Genomic DNA, 12,645 nt, shown 5'->3' with positions numbered 1-12,645 from the left:
AAAATACTAAAACAAGATTTTGGTGAGAGGCAGACCTACAATTAACGACCTTATCTTATCAATGATCTCATCAATTAGCCTAATCGTAACAGAAATCTAGTGTATATTCTCATTACATTAATGGCGTAGTGTGGGAAAGTGGTGAAACCGCTAGGATTCTATCGCTAGCCAGCGATGGAAGAACTACTTGATGAAATGGTGGGTTCGATGTGAGATCGGCGAGGATGACGTGTCACACAAAGTCTCACGGATTTCTTGTGGGACACCGATTGTCTTACCAATGGGGTAGAAAACATTTCTTTGATGGGGATAGTTGCGAATGAGTTGTTTCACCAAAGAAATGTATAGTCTTGATTGTAATCAATTTGAGACAACCGGGAGCTCTGGAATGGGCCAACAGTGAACTCCATTAGTCACATGTAGGGTGCCACATTGTTTAAGCAATGTTTGCATCTGTCTGTCAATCTCGAAATGGGCGACTTCCAGGCGACTTGCCTGATACACATGTTAGTTTTTAATTGAAATATTATTGCATGCAGTTCAGAAAACTGTCGTCACTTCTTTCTCTGACTTTTCTGTTAGACGGCGTCCTCGGCAGTCACTAAAGCCTAAACCTACTTCAATAAACTGTAAATATGAATTGAAAAATAACAGGAATAAACCACGGCTAGCTAGTTAAGTTGGCTTTGCACATTCCAGTGGAAATGACTAGAAGAATTCTCAGAAATCCTTTTTTATTTGGCTGTTATTTTTAGCAAATAATTTATGTTTCATGGGTGAAGGAATAAAAGTTTAAATTGTTAGCATAAGAATTCACCTTGGTCAGTCTCATCATTGGAGAATTTCCTTTTGTGGTCTCAATAAGCTTCAATAAGAGCACAATTCTTTTTTTCTTAATTTAATCCTTTAATTGTATTTTATAACTTGTCTACATTTGCCACATGTGGGACAGCCCCCTTCCCCTTTTTGTTGTTCAATTGTCTGATGATCTCTAATCATGATTCCCTGTCAACATGCATTTTCCTTTTGGTTTCCAGGAGGAAACGGTTTGCCTGGCGACAGATCATGAATTCCTTGGATCGAAAAAAAGGTTTAGTATCAACTATTACGGACGGTAGAGACGGTAGCGTATGTGATTCGTTTTGATGGGCCTTATACTGATTTAAGTAATTCTTCCGGAACTTCTCCTCTCCATTATTGTAATTCGACATTGTAATATTGTCCGTGGTGGCAGCTTTGTGGCCTATCCAGCTTTTTATTTGCCCTATTCTTCAGATATTTTTAGGTTTTGAAGTGTCTCTAGGTCGGGATCAATTTGTTTAATTATGCTAAGGTATATTGACTTGCAAGAATTCCTTAGAGAAAAAACACTTCACTTGAATCTTCGCCAAAACTTTATACCCAGTAAACATGTTACTGATATCCGCTTTCTAGAGATGTTCGATATTAGAACTTTGACTGACTTTTTTGGAGTAAAAGGTACTTACCCTGTAGCAGTCTAATGATCACTATAGCTCAAAACCCTATGCAAGAATTTACTTGAGTGATCCTTTATTTTATTACAATTAAAATATTGTTTAATTTAGTGACGAGTTGCACGTCCATTATGGAGATTATCCAAGAAATCATGAAAATGTGTATTTCAGAAAAGATTAAGTATTTAAGATTTAAACTATAATAGGATAACAACTTGTTTGTTGGTTCAGTGCTTTTGTTCGTTGGCCTAATCCAACTGAAAAAGTCATTTTATCATCCCAGAGTTAACTGTTTCACTCTGGGAGTGACCCGCGAGCAGAGGCTCTTCGATCTTCGTCCTAGTAGAGGAAGTAAGGTGCTTCTTGGACTTTTTGAGTCTGTGGATAAAATCCTGTAGTGTAGCCATTCAAAGGAAACGTCTCCTGAAGCCCTTTCGCATAGTACTACTTGTATTAGTTCTTCTGCAAAATGAAATTCGGAAATTTTGTCGAAAATTTACATTTGGCTACTTTGGGGATAAAAAAGATAACCGCAACAAAATTTATTCCTCTGTTAAAACCCTTTCACTGCCAGAGTGAAAGATGACGTTTTCTGAGGTGGTTCTAACGTTTGAGTTTGTGGAGGAAATCCTTTGGTGTGACCATTCAAATGAAACCTCTTCAGCAGTACTTTCTCATGTTTCTCAGTAATTTACAAAATGAAATTGGAAAATTTTTGTTGAATTTTCCCTTTGGCTACATTGGCAGTGAGAGAGTTAATGATGGCACGTTTACTGAATTCATCGATAGGTACTAAATAAATAGGCGAATTGAATGGACAAGGAGTCATTTCCTCGGAACTTTAAAAAACGTCGATTGTTTAAAGGGATACTTCTGGACACAGAAAATCTTGTTTCTGTACTCTTTTAATACTCGATATGACTTCCTCTATAAATTAATAATGGTCATTCACTGTCCTGCAATTGCCTTTCTTGTTTGCTATTGGCCTAATAAAATGTCAGCAATTTTATTTCCTTTCTCATGACTGGCAGGAATATACTTTACATTTCATCACTTTGCACATAGTTTTGTTTCTGCAACATATTTCTGCTCACTAATTTCCGGTTTGATCATTCAAATAACCAGGTTTCTTAATTTCCGCGAATGATCTTGGAAATACATGGAAAGTCTTTCACTGCTTTGTTTGCCTTATGAACATTTCGATAATCAAACAATGAGATGATCACGTGGTCACAGATTTGTTGATATGTGCACATTTTCAATGTCATTTTTTGATGTTCTTCCTTTTTAATATTTGACAAAACCAGTGGAATTTTAAAAATATTCTAGAATCTTTTTTTTCAGGCTCTCTATTTTAAATATAGGGACTGAAACAATCTTACTTACAGAGCAAGGATGTCATCGTACATTCAATTCACCCAATTGTACCTAGCTGGAAGTTGGCTTGGCTATCAGTGACATCAGTCATCATGCCACTGATGAAACGCTTAGAGTATTTATGCAGATAGCAGGAACGACCTGTTTGTGTGTGGCAATGTCGTTAGCTGTTGACAGTCGATTGAATTTTATAAATCGCACAGTTTTGCTGCACGTGCAGCTGTTTTCATCACCCTCATTTGGGTTGTTTACGATACGTGAGGATTCTTATAAAAAGAGATGTTATTTTCTTAGCCTATTTTTAGTTATCAGATTGTTTTGTTTCCCCTTGTAAAGGTTTTTTTTTCTGCTATTTTGAACAGGTATGTTTTTTCAAGCAATCTTTGCTTTGCAAAATTCCTTGCAGGATAATCTCGAAGCAATTTCAGGAATTGCACCCCGAGTCTTAAACGATGAGTTTTCTTATGATTTCTAATTCTGTTCGGTCATTTCAGAAAGAAGCGTTTTTCGCCTGACCCCTTTTTAAATTCTAAGCTTTTGCTTGCCTTTTTGCAGGATGAACATTAAACACTTTGTGCTATGCATTGAGTGTAGTGTTGTACATGTTGTATTATGTATGAAAAGTCGGTGTCAGCCGGCCGTCTTGTGGTTTCTATAAAAGTATTGAAAGCTGTGGCCATATCTTGAGATTCCAATCACCCAACAAAAGGATTTTACTGACTTTGACTCCTAGACTTTAGCATTTCTTTTCCTACCCTATACGCCCAACTCTGATTTTATTGGTGACTAGGTTGAGCATTATGGCATTCTAGAATACTAAGACCGTATGTTTACTAAGGTATTAATTCGGGGGGCCGATACATTACAGGTTGTTACCAGCGGTAAGTACGGAGTCTTAATTCTAGGCGAGGTTATTAATTAATAAATTTTCCATATACTTTTACTTCCTGTTCACCTGGGATCGATGAAATCCAAGGCCTGTCCTTCATGTAAGACTACACTTTTAGACTTTGTACTTCGAATTCACACCTCAGACTATTTCCACTGTCGCATAGTTTTAACGTGCGTACGCGCATAAAATTTACGTGCGTTTATAAAATAGAGGCAATGTATGAAAGGCCGGGCGTAAACGTAGGAGTTGAACCACGCTAAACTTAACGTTTCATACCGTATGAAACGATGATTGCCTCAATTTCATTTACGCCTGTTAAATTTACATGCCCACGCTTGTTAAAATTGCGCAACAGTTTAACAGTGGAAGTCCTCCATGATAGAAAAGCAACAGCCGGAAATCCTCCTGCGTTTTAGTGTTGTATGAACGGAAACAAGTGTTAAACTAATAATAGAAAAACATGCACACTATCACACCGTAACTCTTTGTCCCAGAATATCAAATTCATACATATCGTCTATTTTTGTTTGTTTTGTTTGCTTGTTTGTTTGATTGTTTTGTTACTAAGAATTTCTAGTAGTTATTACAATTGTTAGCCATACCATCCGACTACTTATGTCATGATCAACCCACGCAAGACCTCCGTTACTATTGAAACGCGGGTCAGAAACAATTATGGAGACGAGAGGATAACTTAAGTTCCACATCACAGCCCTGCAAGGTAAGGCCGCCTGTATCCTTACCCCCGATCCTTACCTATCTTAGCCACAGTATTTAACATGTGGAATTTCATATATTCAATTTCATAAAGGAACTGTGCCAGAGAGCTTAGTGTGTTAAAAAGAAAAGAAAAAAGAATAAAATTTTAGCTATATAATTTCACAACTGAAAAAAAAGGACACGCTGCAGACAAAGTCCTAGCATAAGGGTCATATTTGACTCTCCTTACAAGCCGCAGGTGCAATCCACTTCCGCTCCTGACGAAATTTTGTATTATCTATCTTAGAAGTATTACAAAGTTAACTTCTATGATGACTGAAAACTGCATGGTAGCTTATACAACAAATGCACAAAGGTTCCCTTCACATTCAGTTTGTATAAGCTAAGATGGACTTCACAAAATACCTTTGAAAATCAACGACATCACTGTTTGGCGCATAGAACCAGTAGAAGTGAAGTTAGAAGTGTCTAGCTATTCAAGTTCACCAGGCTGCAAATCCATCTTATGCCTGATTCAGTGAGAGCAGCTCCGAACAACTACAGGCGTTTTGGACTTTCGAAACTTCTTTCTTCGTAGAGGCTTCTAATTATACCTCTCGGAAGCAGGGAAAGAAAAAGAGAGCAAGCCGAAGAATTCCGGCTTGCTCATTAGTGGGAGACGTGTGGTGGTTGAGCTTATTTTGAAGTGGGACGTGACTTAGTGTTGATTGCTATCGTTAGCTAACACTTCATGTGACAAGCCGCTGGAACATCTTATTCAGCAGGCCATGACTTTCTACATAAATTCTACATACTTTGTACTGTTCTGCAGGGTTAACTTGTTTTTTAAAAGTATTGTATCATCTTTTTTGCTCGTTTCCTCACGCTATATTCTTCTTTTCTTTAGTTTTTTTACCACTTATTCTCTTGCATGCGTGTGGTCAAATGCCACCTCCGAAAATTTTGCCTTGTGCTAATTTAGCGATGAGTTCCGGATATGAGGGTTCTTAGGCTTAATCATGCTTTGCGTTTTTCATTTGAGGAAGGAAGACCACCCTGCCATCAGGAAGCGCTCAAGCTCATTTAAACGAGCAGAACATTGTTTCACCGTCTCCATAATTCCTCCCCTGACATTTTCACTTTTTCCCCCTTTATTTGGGTAAAAAACAAAGGCGAGCTGACAGTGATGTAGCGGATAATGAAACTAGCGCCCATGATAAGGGGCACAGTTAATGGATAACAAGTAACTGTTGGTTCGCCCGTTCATGACTCGACGGTTGCTGATAAGTCCCAATAAGGGCGAAACAGCTGTCCATGGCTGCCACTGCCCGGGTGATATGGTTGTGCGTATGCATAAGGTACTGGCCATACCAGGAGGAGTTGGTACGTTTGCATCAATCCTGAAATTGGTATTTTTAATGCCCCTTCCTCTGCCCCTACCAGGTTGGTGTGCGCCTCGTTTTTGTGCCTCATCTTTCTTTCTGTCCCGAAGTCTTGACGCACAGCGTCAACCAGAATTCTCTGAACAACCGCTACGCAAGTGTTGGATTACGGGAACTATTTGGTTAAAGAAACGCGTCCCAGATTGATCCCTGATGGTTTCAGAGCCGCTTTTAACCTAAACATAAGTGTTTATCTAGGTACAAGGTCTCAAAGAGAATAGCAAACCGTTTTATGTGTCTGATATAGGAAAGAATCTCGACGTATGGACCACACAGCAGAAAGAGGAGGCCAACAAAATCAAGAAGTACATCCGTGACGGTACAGGTGGGGATTGGAAATTCTTCAGGGGTCCATTTACTGTTACACGCTTTGCCTACACAGCATTTTCCTGGCTGGCAGTCTTTTCATAGTTTGTTTAAAATGATGTCCACTATTATTTTTTTTCGCACGGAGATATAACCATTACCATCTTTCTAGTGGCTTAGGTACAGCATAAGTTGGAAGCCACACATTTCGTTGAAACTGTTCGAAAGCGGAGAGTCACGAACGAAAAACGGCAGTCCGGTTATCAACGACACTTGTACTTGAAGTTCAGGCGTCTCGGTGACCTTTAAATCAAGCTGTTAGATTTTACATCTTCATCGGACCACCTATGAATTCTTTCTCCTCTTCAAATTAACCCTGATGTGCTTTGTGGATAATGGACACAATCATTTAACCCTTTCACTGCCAAATGTAGCCAAAAGGAAAATTTCGACCAAGTTGCCAATTTCATTTTGAAAAATTTTGAACAACACATAGCACCATGTGACAGTACAGGCGGAGAGCCTCCATTTGAATGGTCACATCATAGGATTTCGTCCACAGACTCGAAAGTTAGAGTCATCTTACAAACTCCACCAAGCACTCTGGCAGTGAAAGGGTTAAAGCAGTCCCTGCTTTTGCTTCTGTGGACGAGTTAACGATTACTGTGGTGTTGACCGTTCAAATTGGGAGCTACTTTGGCATATCTATGCTATTCAATTTAATATCTATGCTATTTCAATTTAAAACTTAACCCAGGTTTTTTTCTTCAGTGTTGAAATGATTTACGTTTCGATCTTCCAATCTGCCAATTAATACCGGGAAGTTAGTGCTTTCAAGAGCTGTGATAGGCTTAGGGGCGCCACAACTGCTTTCCCGTGAGGATATCTCTTCACTGTGAAAGGTGGTCCTCGACGTTTTTTTCCAGAAGGATGCCCTAGATAGCTAGAATTCCAGAATAAGCAAGAAGCGAATGCACTAAAACCAAGTGCTGCAATCCGGCCTTTCACGGAATCATGGAGGCACTGTACATGACTTTCATTATAAGGGAATGCTGTATGCCAGGCGGGCTTATGCACTGATTTCCCCAACAGCGGCTGGTATAGTAATCGAGCGTAGCTGTATTTTATTGCCTGACAGTCTTGCACAAGTTACAGCCCTGGCCAGTGTACACAAGCCGAAAGTTCATTCTATCTGTTGTTCTTCTAGAACATCGTCAATTGAATGCGCCTCAAATGTGACCTTTTGTGATAACACTTAAATCAGTCTAGATGAGTACTGACTTTCATGTGGGGGCTGTTTTAATTACCATGCCTTGTAAGATGTTTTTCACCTCTACGACTGTAACTGAGGAGTCCTACATGTAACAAATTTGAACTGAAAGCTGTTTTTATGTGCCTTTATCTTGTAGCATTATAAAAGACCTATTTTCATGTTATTATAGAGCTAGCAATGAAATCTTGAATCATTGCATGCAACCTAAATATGGCCAACTGAGTTTTAAAAGGAAACGAGGTCAATACTGCCTATGCACGACAAGAATGATAATCAAAACCATTAATAGGCTTTTTTTTTTTTTTTTTTTTCATGTTCGCTCTTTCAGACGAACCGACGTTTGTTAAACGAGCTATGTCACGATTGTTTGATTAGCACTTCTTTTAAACCCTAAAAACACATTGGAGTAAAAATAACCGATAATAAAAGTTCATATTTATTTTAAGTTACTATTAGATAGTGCTAGACCTAGCTATCAATGTATATCTTTGGCTTTTGATAGTCAGAATGGAAAAGGATTGCAACTTCAGGTGCAAAAATTGGGCTAACTTTTCCAGTCAAGTTAAACTCGTCCGTTGTCTAATAATGAACAAAACTGATCATACTGTTTTCCATTATTTGAGGTATAAGTATGACAAAAGATGGCTGAGGATCCTTACTTATAATTTCAGCTCATCTCTGACCAAAAAATGTGGAACTGGCTCGGACCATGGCAAATAAAGTCCCACTTACCCAAGCAGGGTGGTCCCATTCCCTTTTTTCTCTCGATATTTCATTGGTCTACATATACAGCCAAATACAGTACGAAAGCCACTGATCGGTAAAAATCTGCTGGGTTTAAGTAAATTATTAGGAACCAGACTGGAAGCATTAAGGTCATCGCTGTAATTTTCTTTCGCTAACAGCCTTTGTACGATAATGTGGAACAATGTGGTGTTTTATTTCGCAGACAACGAGAAATTTGAATTTCATCAAAACGTGATTATTTTTAAAAGGATTGTTCTTCTAATAATCTGTTTAAGACATTTTATCTTCATATTTCTAAAAAGCAAATCTATATTTCTTTACAAGGATATGCTTGAAATCTTCCCGCGTTTGAGCTCTTTACTTTTGGTTTCCATGCCAACAAAGCTATAAGAATCGACTAAGAAATGTCAAGTATATTAGAAGTTATGATGTGCAATCGTCCTTTTTTGGTCTATTAATGAAAATAAAATCAAAGCAAAAAAAGTTTAACCAAGAAGACTTCTACTTCTAGCCATTCGTGCTACGAACGGAGTTACTTGGTATTTAGTGACGTTGGGAAACTTTCTGATTGACAGCCCCATCTCTTGATCTTACCGCCAAGATCAGCGGAGGAAGATTTGCTTTCGTGCATATCCGCCACGTCTGACTTTGCCTTATGCAAGAACTTCAAGTTTACAAATGACAGTCACTCTGACGGTCAAGGAAGGAAAAACGTACGCTAAGAAGTAAAACCTGGCAACACTGGCTTCCTGCATCCTGGGGAGGGGATGCTCAAAAGAGTTTTACACGGGTAGGTTCCGCCACAAAATATTGCTAGACACAATTTGATGACCGCTGCTGGGAGTGATTGCAAAAAGAACTGGAGATCCCCTGGACACTACCCTCACCGAGAAGTTGAATCCCTTACAGCTGATTGAACCAAATAATCAGAAGCACTGTGATCAAATGCTTCTGGAACTGGTTCTGTAACAGCCCATGCAAAGTGGCCCCAAGCCTCTGTATCAAAGCGAGACTAAGCCCTTAGCCATTTATGTGAAAACTAGTTTCTATTCTCATGCCAAAAAAACTCATTTTTACAAGGTTTTACACTTAGCTTCGTTTTGAAAGTGAAAACTTTTGGACCTCGGAAATTGTCTGTAGTCCATGGGTTCGGTAAACAAAGAGATTAATTTAATTTGTTTTTTGGAGGGGAATTAATAACTACATATAGATTGATCTTTTGGTCATAAAGTCATCAGATCAGGAACATTTTTTACGTGTTCCCTAAAAAAATCCTACTAGATAGACCTGGATAAGCATATTAGTTCAGTAGTGGTGGTCCAAATGTCCCACTCGAACAAGAAAAAACAGCACAACTTGCTGATAGCAGCTTTTAACAAAATCTATTAATTCTTGATTTCTCGTAAACCATAAAACGACTTCTCAGATCGGCATCAATCAGTTTATTATCCCTGCCCTTGGGTGTCGAGATTGGACTTTCTTATGGACACGTTTGTAATCTGCGAAATGATTTTTAGTCTAAAAATAATTAGGACTAATTAAAGGTTAATCGAGGTACGTGGGAATCACTAAATCGAGCTATCTGTCTTTGTGATTTGGAAAAAAACCTACTCAGACACACCCCGTAATCGTTCGATATCAGTTGCTCGTATATTTGTTAAACTTCTCTGTCTACAAATGAGTGAACGAAAGAACATTGTTTATGATATGTACACGAGAAAAGAGCGTGCGTGGTCCCACGAAGTAACAGTAATTTGTATTTTAATTATCGATTTTTTTCCTTTTAAAAAAAGAAGGTGAATATTATGTGAATGTGATCCAACCATTTGCTACATTTTGATGACAGGTAACTGAAAATAAGTCTTTTTTTTTTTTTTAGGTAATGTCCGGGCGAAATATCAAAATATTCTAACCTAATTGTCACCCATATACTGTAACAGAATGATAAGCTAGGGTTAATTGAGTCAGTGCACCAAAATAGAGCATGGTGTTTTTAAAGGATAAAGAATACACGTCAGTTCACTGCTCCCATCCTTCCGTAGAAGGTGGAGCTTTGACCGAGTCTTGTCATAGTCCTATATATTTTCGAATTTCGTTCTCCTTATAATTAGGACCGTAATGTGTTTCTCTACATCTGCTGGCAATATTGTCTACCTACTTTCAGGGGCACCCAACGAGAATATAGTTCAAAACCACTTAAACATAGCATTGTTGAACGTATTTTAGTATTTAAACGGTAGATATAGGCATATTTTTATCCCCTAAAAATTTTTCATCTGTTCGGATTTCCTAGCTGAAAGTCTAGTGATCCAAAAATTATAGGGATCAAAACTTACCTTTTCGAAAATTCCAGCCAGAAAAAAGGCTCCCGGAAATTCTAGGTGACCTTTTTAGGGTAAAAATCCGTTAAAAATAGGCAATTATACCATTTTTTAGATGTTCGAAAATCCTAGGAGAGGCAGGCAAGCAAGAAATTTTACAAAAAATGTTCCGAAAATTCTAGATCTCAAATCGTCTTCCGAACAGATATTTTCCGAAAATTGTCGTTGCGTGCCCCTGTACTTTGGGACCGAGAACATGCAATGATCAGAATACCGATTATTGTTAAGGCGAGACTTGGAAGGAAACCTTATGCTGTGGCTGTTCACATGGAGCCTCTTTGTCAAGAATGCTTGCTTCGTACGGACAGCAAAGCCCTTATAGCGGGCGGTTTTCATGACAAAGCAACGCGACGATCGACCACGCAGCGATGAGCAAGGTCATTATTAAAAGCGACCACCAAAGGGGGGAAATGAATTCAGTTTTCAGGCAAGTTGGTGGCATTATAGTGACTTTGCAACTGAGTTCTTTTGACTTGAGCCTTGATATTGTATTGCATGATTTGTTCGTATAAATTTGTAAGCAGGAAGCCGCCTCAACTACTTGCCACCCTGTCGTGTTGACTCAACGGCAGTAGTCACGCTATTATGTTTGTCTTAAAGTTAAGTGTTACTGTTTTTTATGTTTTACAATAAAAATTGTAATACAAAAAAAGCAAAGAGGTGAAGTCGGTTAGAAAATTTCCTGTATAAATCTACTGCTTGACTGTAAGGTTTGGTCAGAAGAAATCAGTGGGATCGAAACCTTCTTGGGTGTGATGAATCAGTACACACAATGTGGATATACAAGCGAGGCCTCTGCATGCTGTCTGCATTACTTCTGTAGCTTTGTTTACGAAATTCTAATGTAATTCTAACGATTAGCAAGCCTTGTGTGGTTTTTTTCCTAGCGTAAAAAGATTTGTCAATCAGTTTTTTATCAAGATAGTAATGATGTGAAATCACAAAAGTAAGCACTTATTCGCTAACTGTATCGACATAATGAACCTTTCTCTTAGTAGAGATGGTAATGCATATTTAACTGTTTGTCCACTGCCTGATGAACTAAGCTCTGTTCTAAATACGAATGTTTCAAACTAAAGCCATGAGAAGCGGGAGGGTGGTATTCTTTGGCGAAGGTGTGGCACTGGACATATTTACCTTGTGGAGGACAGTCTTAGTATTCGAACTAGTTTAAGAAATCCTACAAAAGTGTATCCTGTGCAATTGAGCAATACTGCTTGGTGCTCTTCAATGTGTCTGCTACTTCTCTGGGGAGAAAGCGAAAGTTTGAAATTCTTCAGTCCTAAGTCGCCTGTATCACGCCGGCACAATCTTACGATCATCGGCTTACGAATTTTCCAGTACGAACTACGGGTGGACTAGTTGCAGGTAGACGCCATGTTGCCAGATGTACCTTTCATAGTTTCGACAACAGTTACCGAAATTCAAGAAACGATATTAATCTCTAGTACTACCAGTATTGGTGCACATGTTTAGAATTCAGAGAAGTCCTCAATCCTCGGTTGTGCTGTATCATCCTCTTAGGTTTTTTCCGTAGAATTAAACGTAAGTCTCAAAACATCCACTCAATGAATTACGACTGACCACCTGAAGAGCTTAATTAAAAGCTCTTCATTTCGACTACTTCCATTTGAATACTGCAAACAGAGACTCATCCCTTCTTGTAGCCTCACAAAGAGTGTGTCAGAAGAAAGCACATGTATACCGCTCTACAGAGCCTTCAGTTTAAGTGGTCGACAAACTCGACTCAAACTTAAACATAGCGGCCGGCTGCGACCAAGCTCTGCTCTATATGGGGGATATATCGTGAGATCGTAGGCACATCTCGCGCAGATCGCTTCATTCGCCATTATGGAGAGCTTGATGCTTGCAGGCTAACCTAAACTAAGCAATTTTCATTGTCCTCAGTACAAAGACTGGAGCTACCATCCGACTTCATGCTTCGATTGGTTCATTTTTTTTAAAACGTTCCATTGCCAGAAACGAAAAACAAGTTTCGCTACGTACACCAGAGCGTTGTCTAGATAGCACGAAATGCTTCAGGTAATATCTT

The sequence above is a fragment of the Porites lutea genome, chromosome 12, assembly GCF_958299795.1.
Source record: "Porites lutea chromosome 12, jaPorLute2.1, whole genome shotgun sequence".
Taxonomy (NCBI): Eukaryota; Metazoa; Cnidaria; class Anthozoa; order Scleractinia; family Poritidae; genus Porites; species Porites lutea.
Note: the sequence above shows the minus strand (reverse complement) of the source record.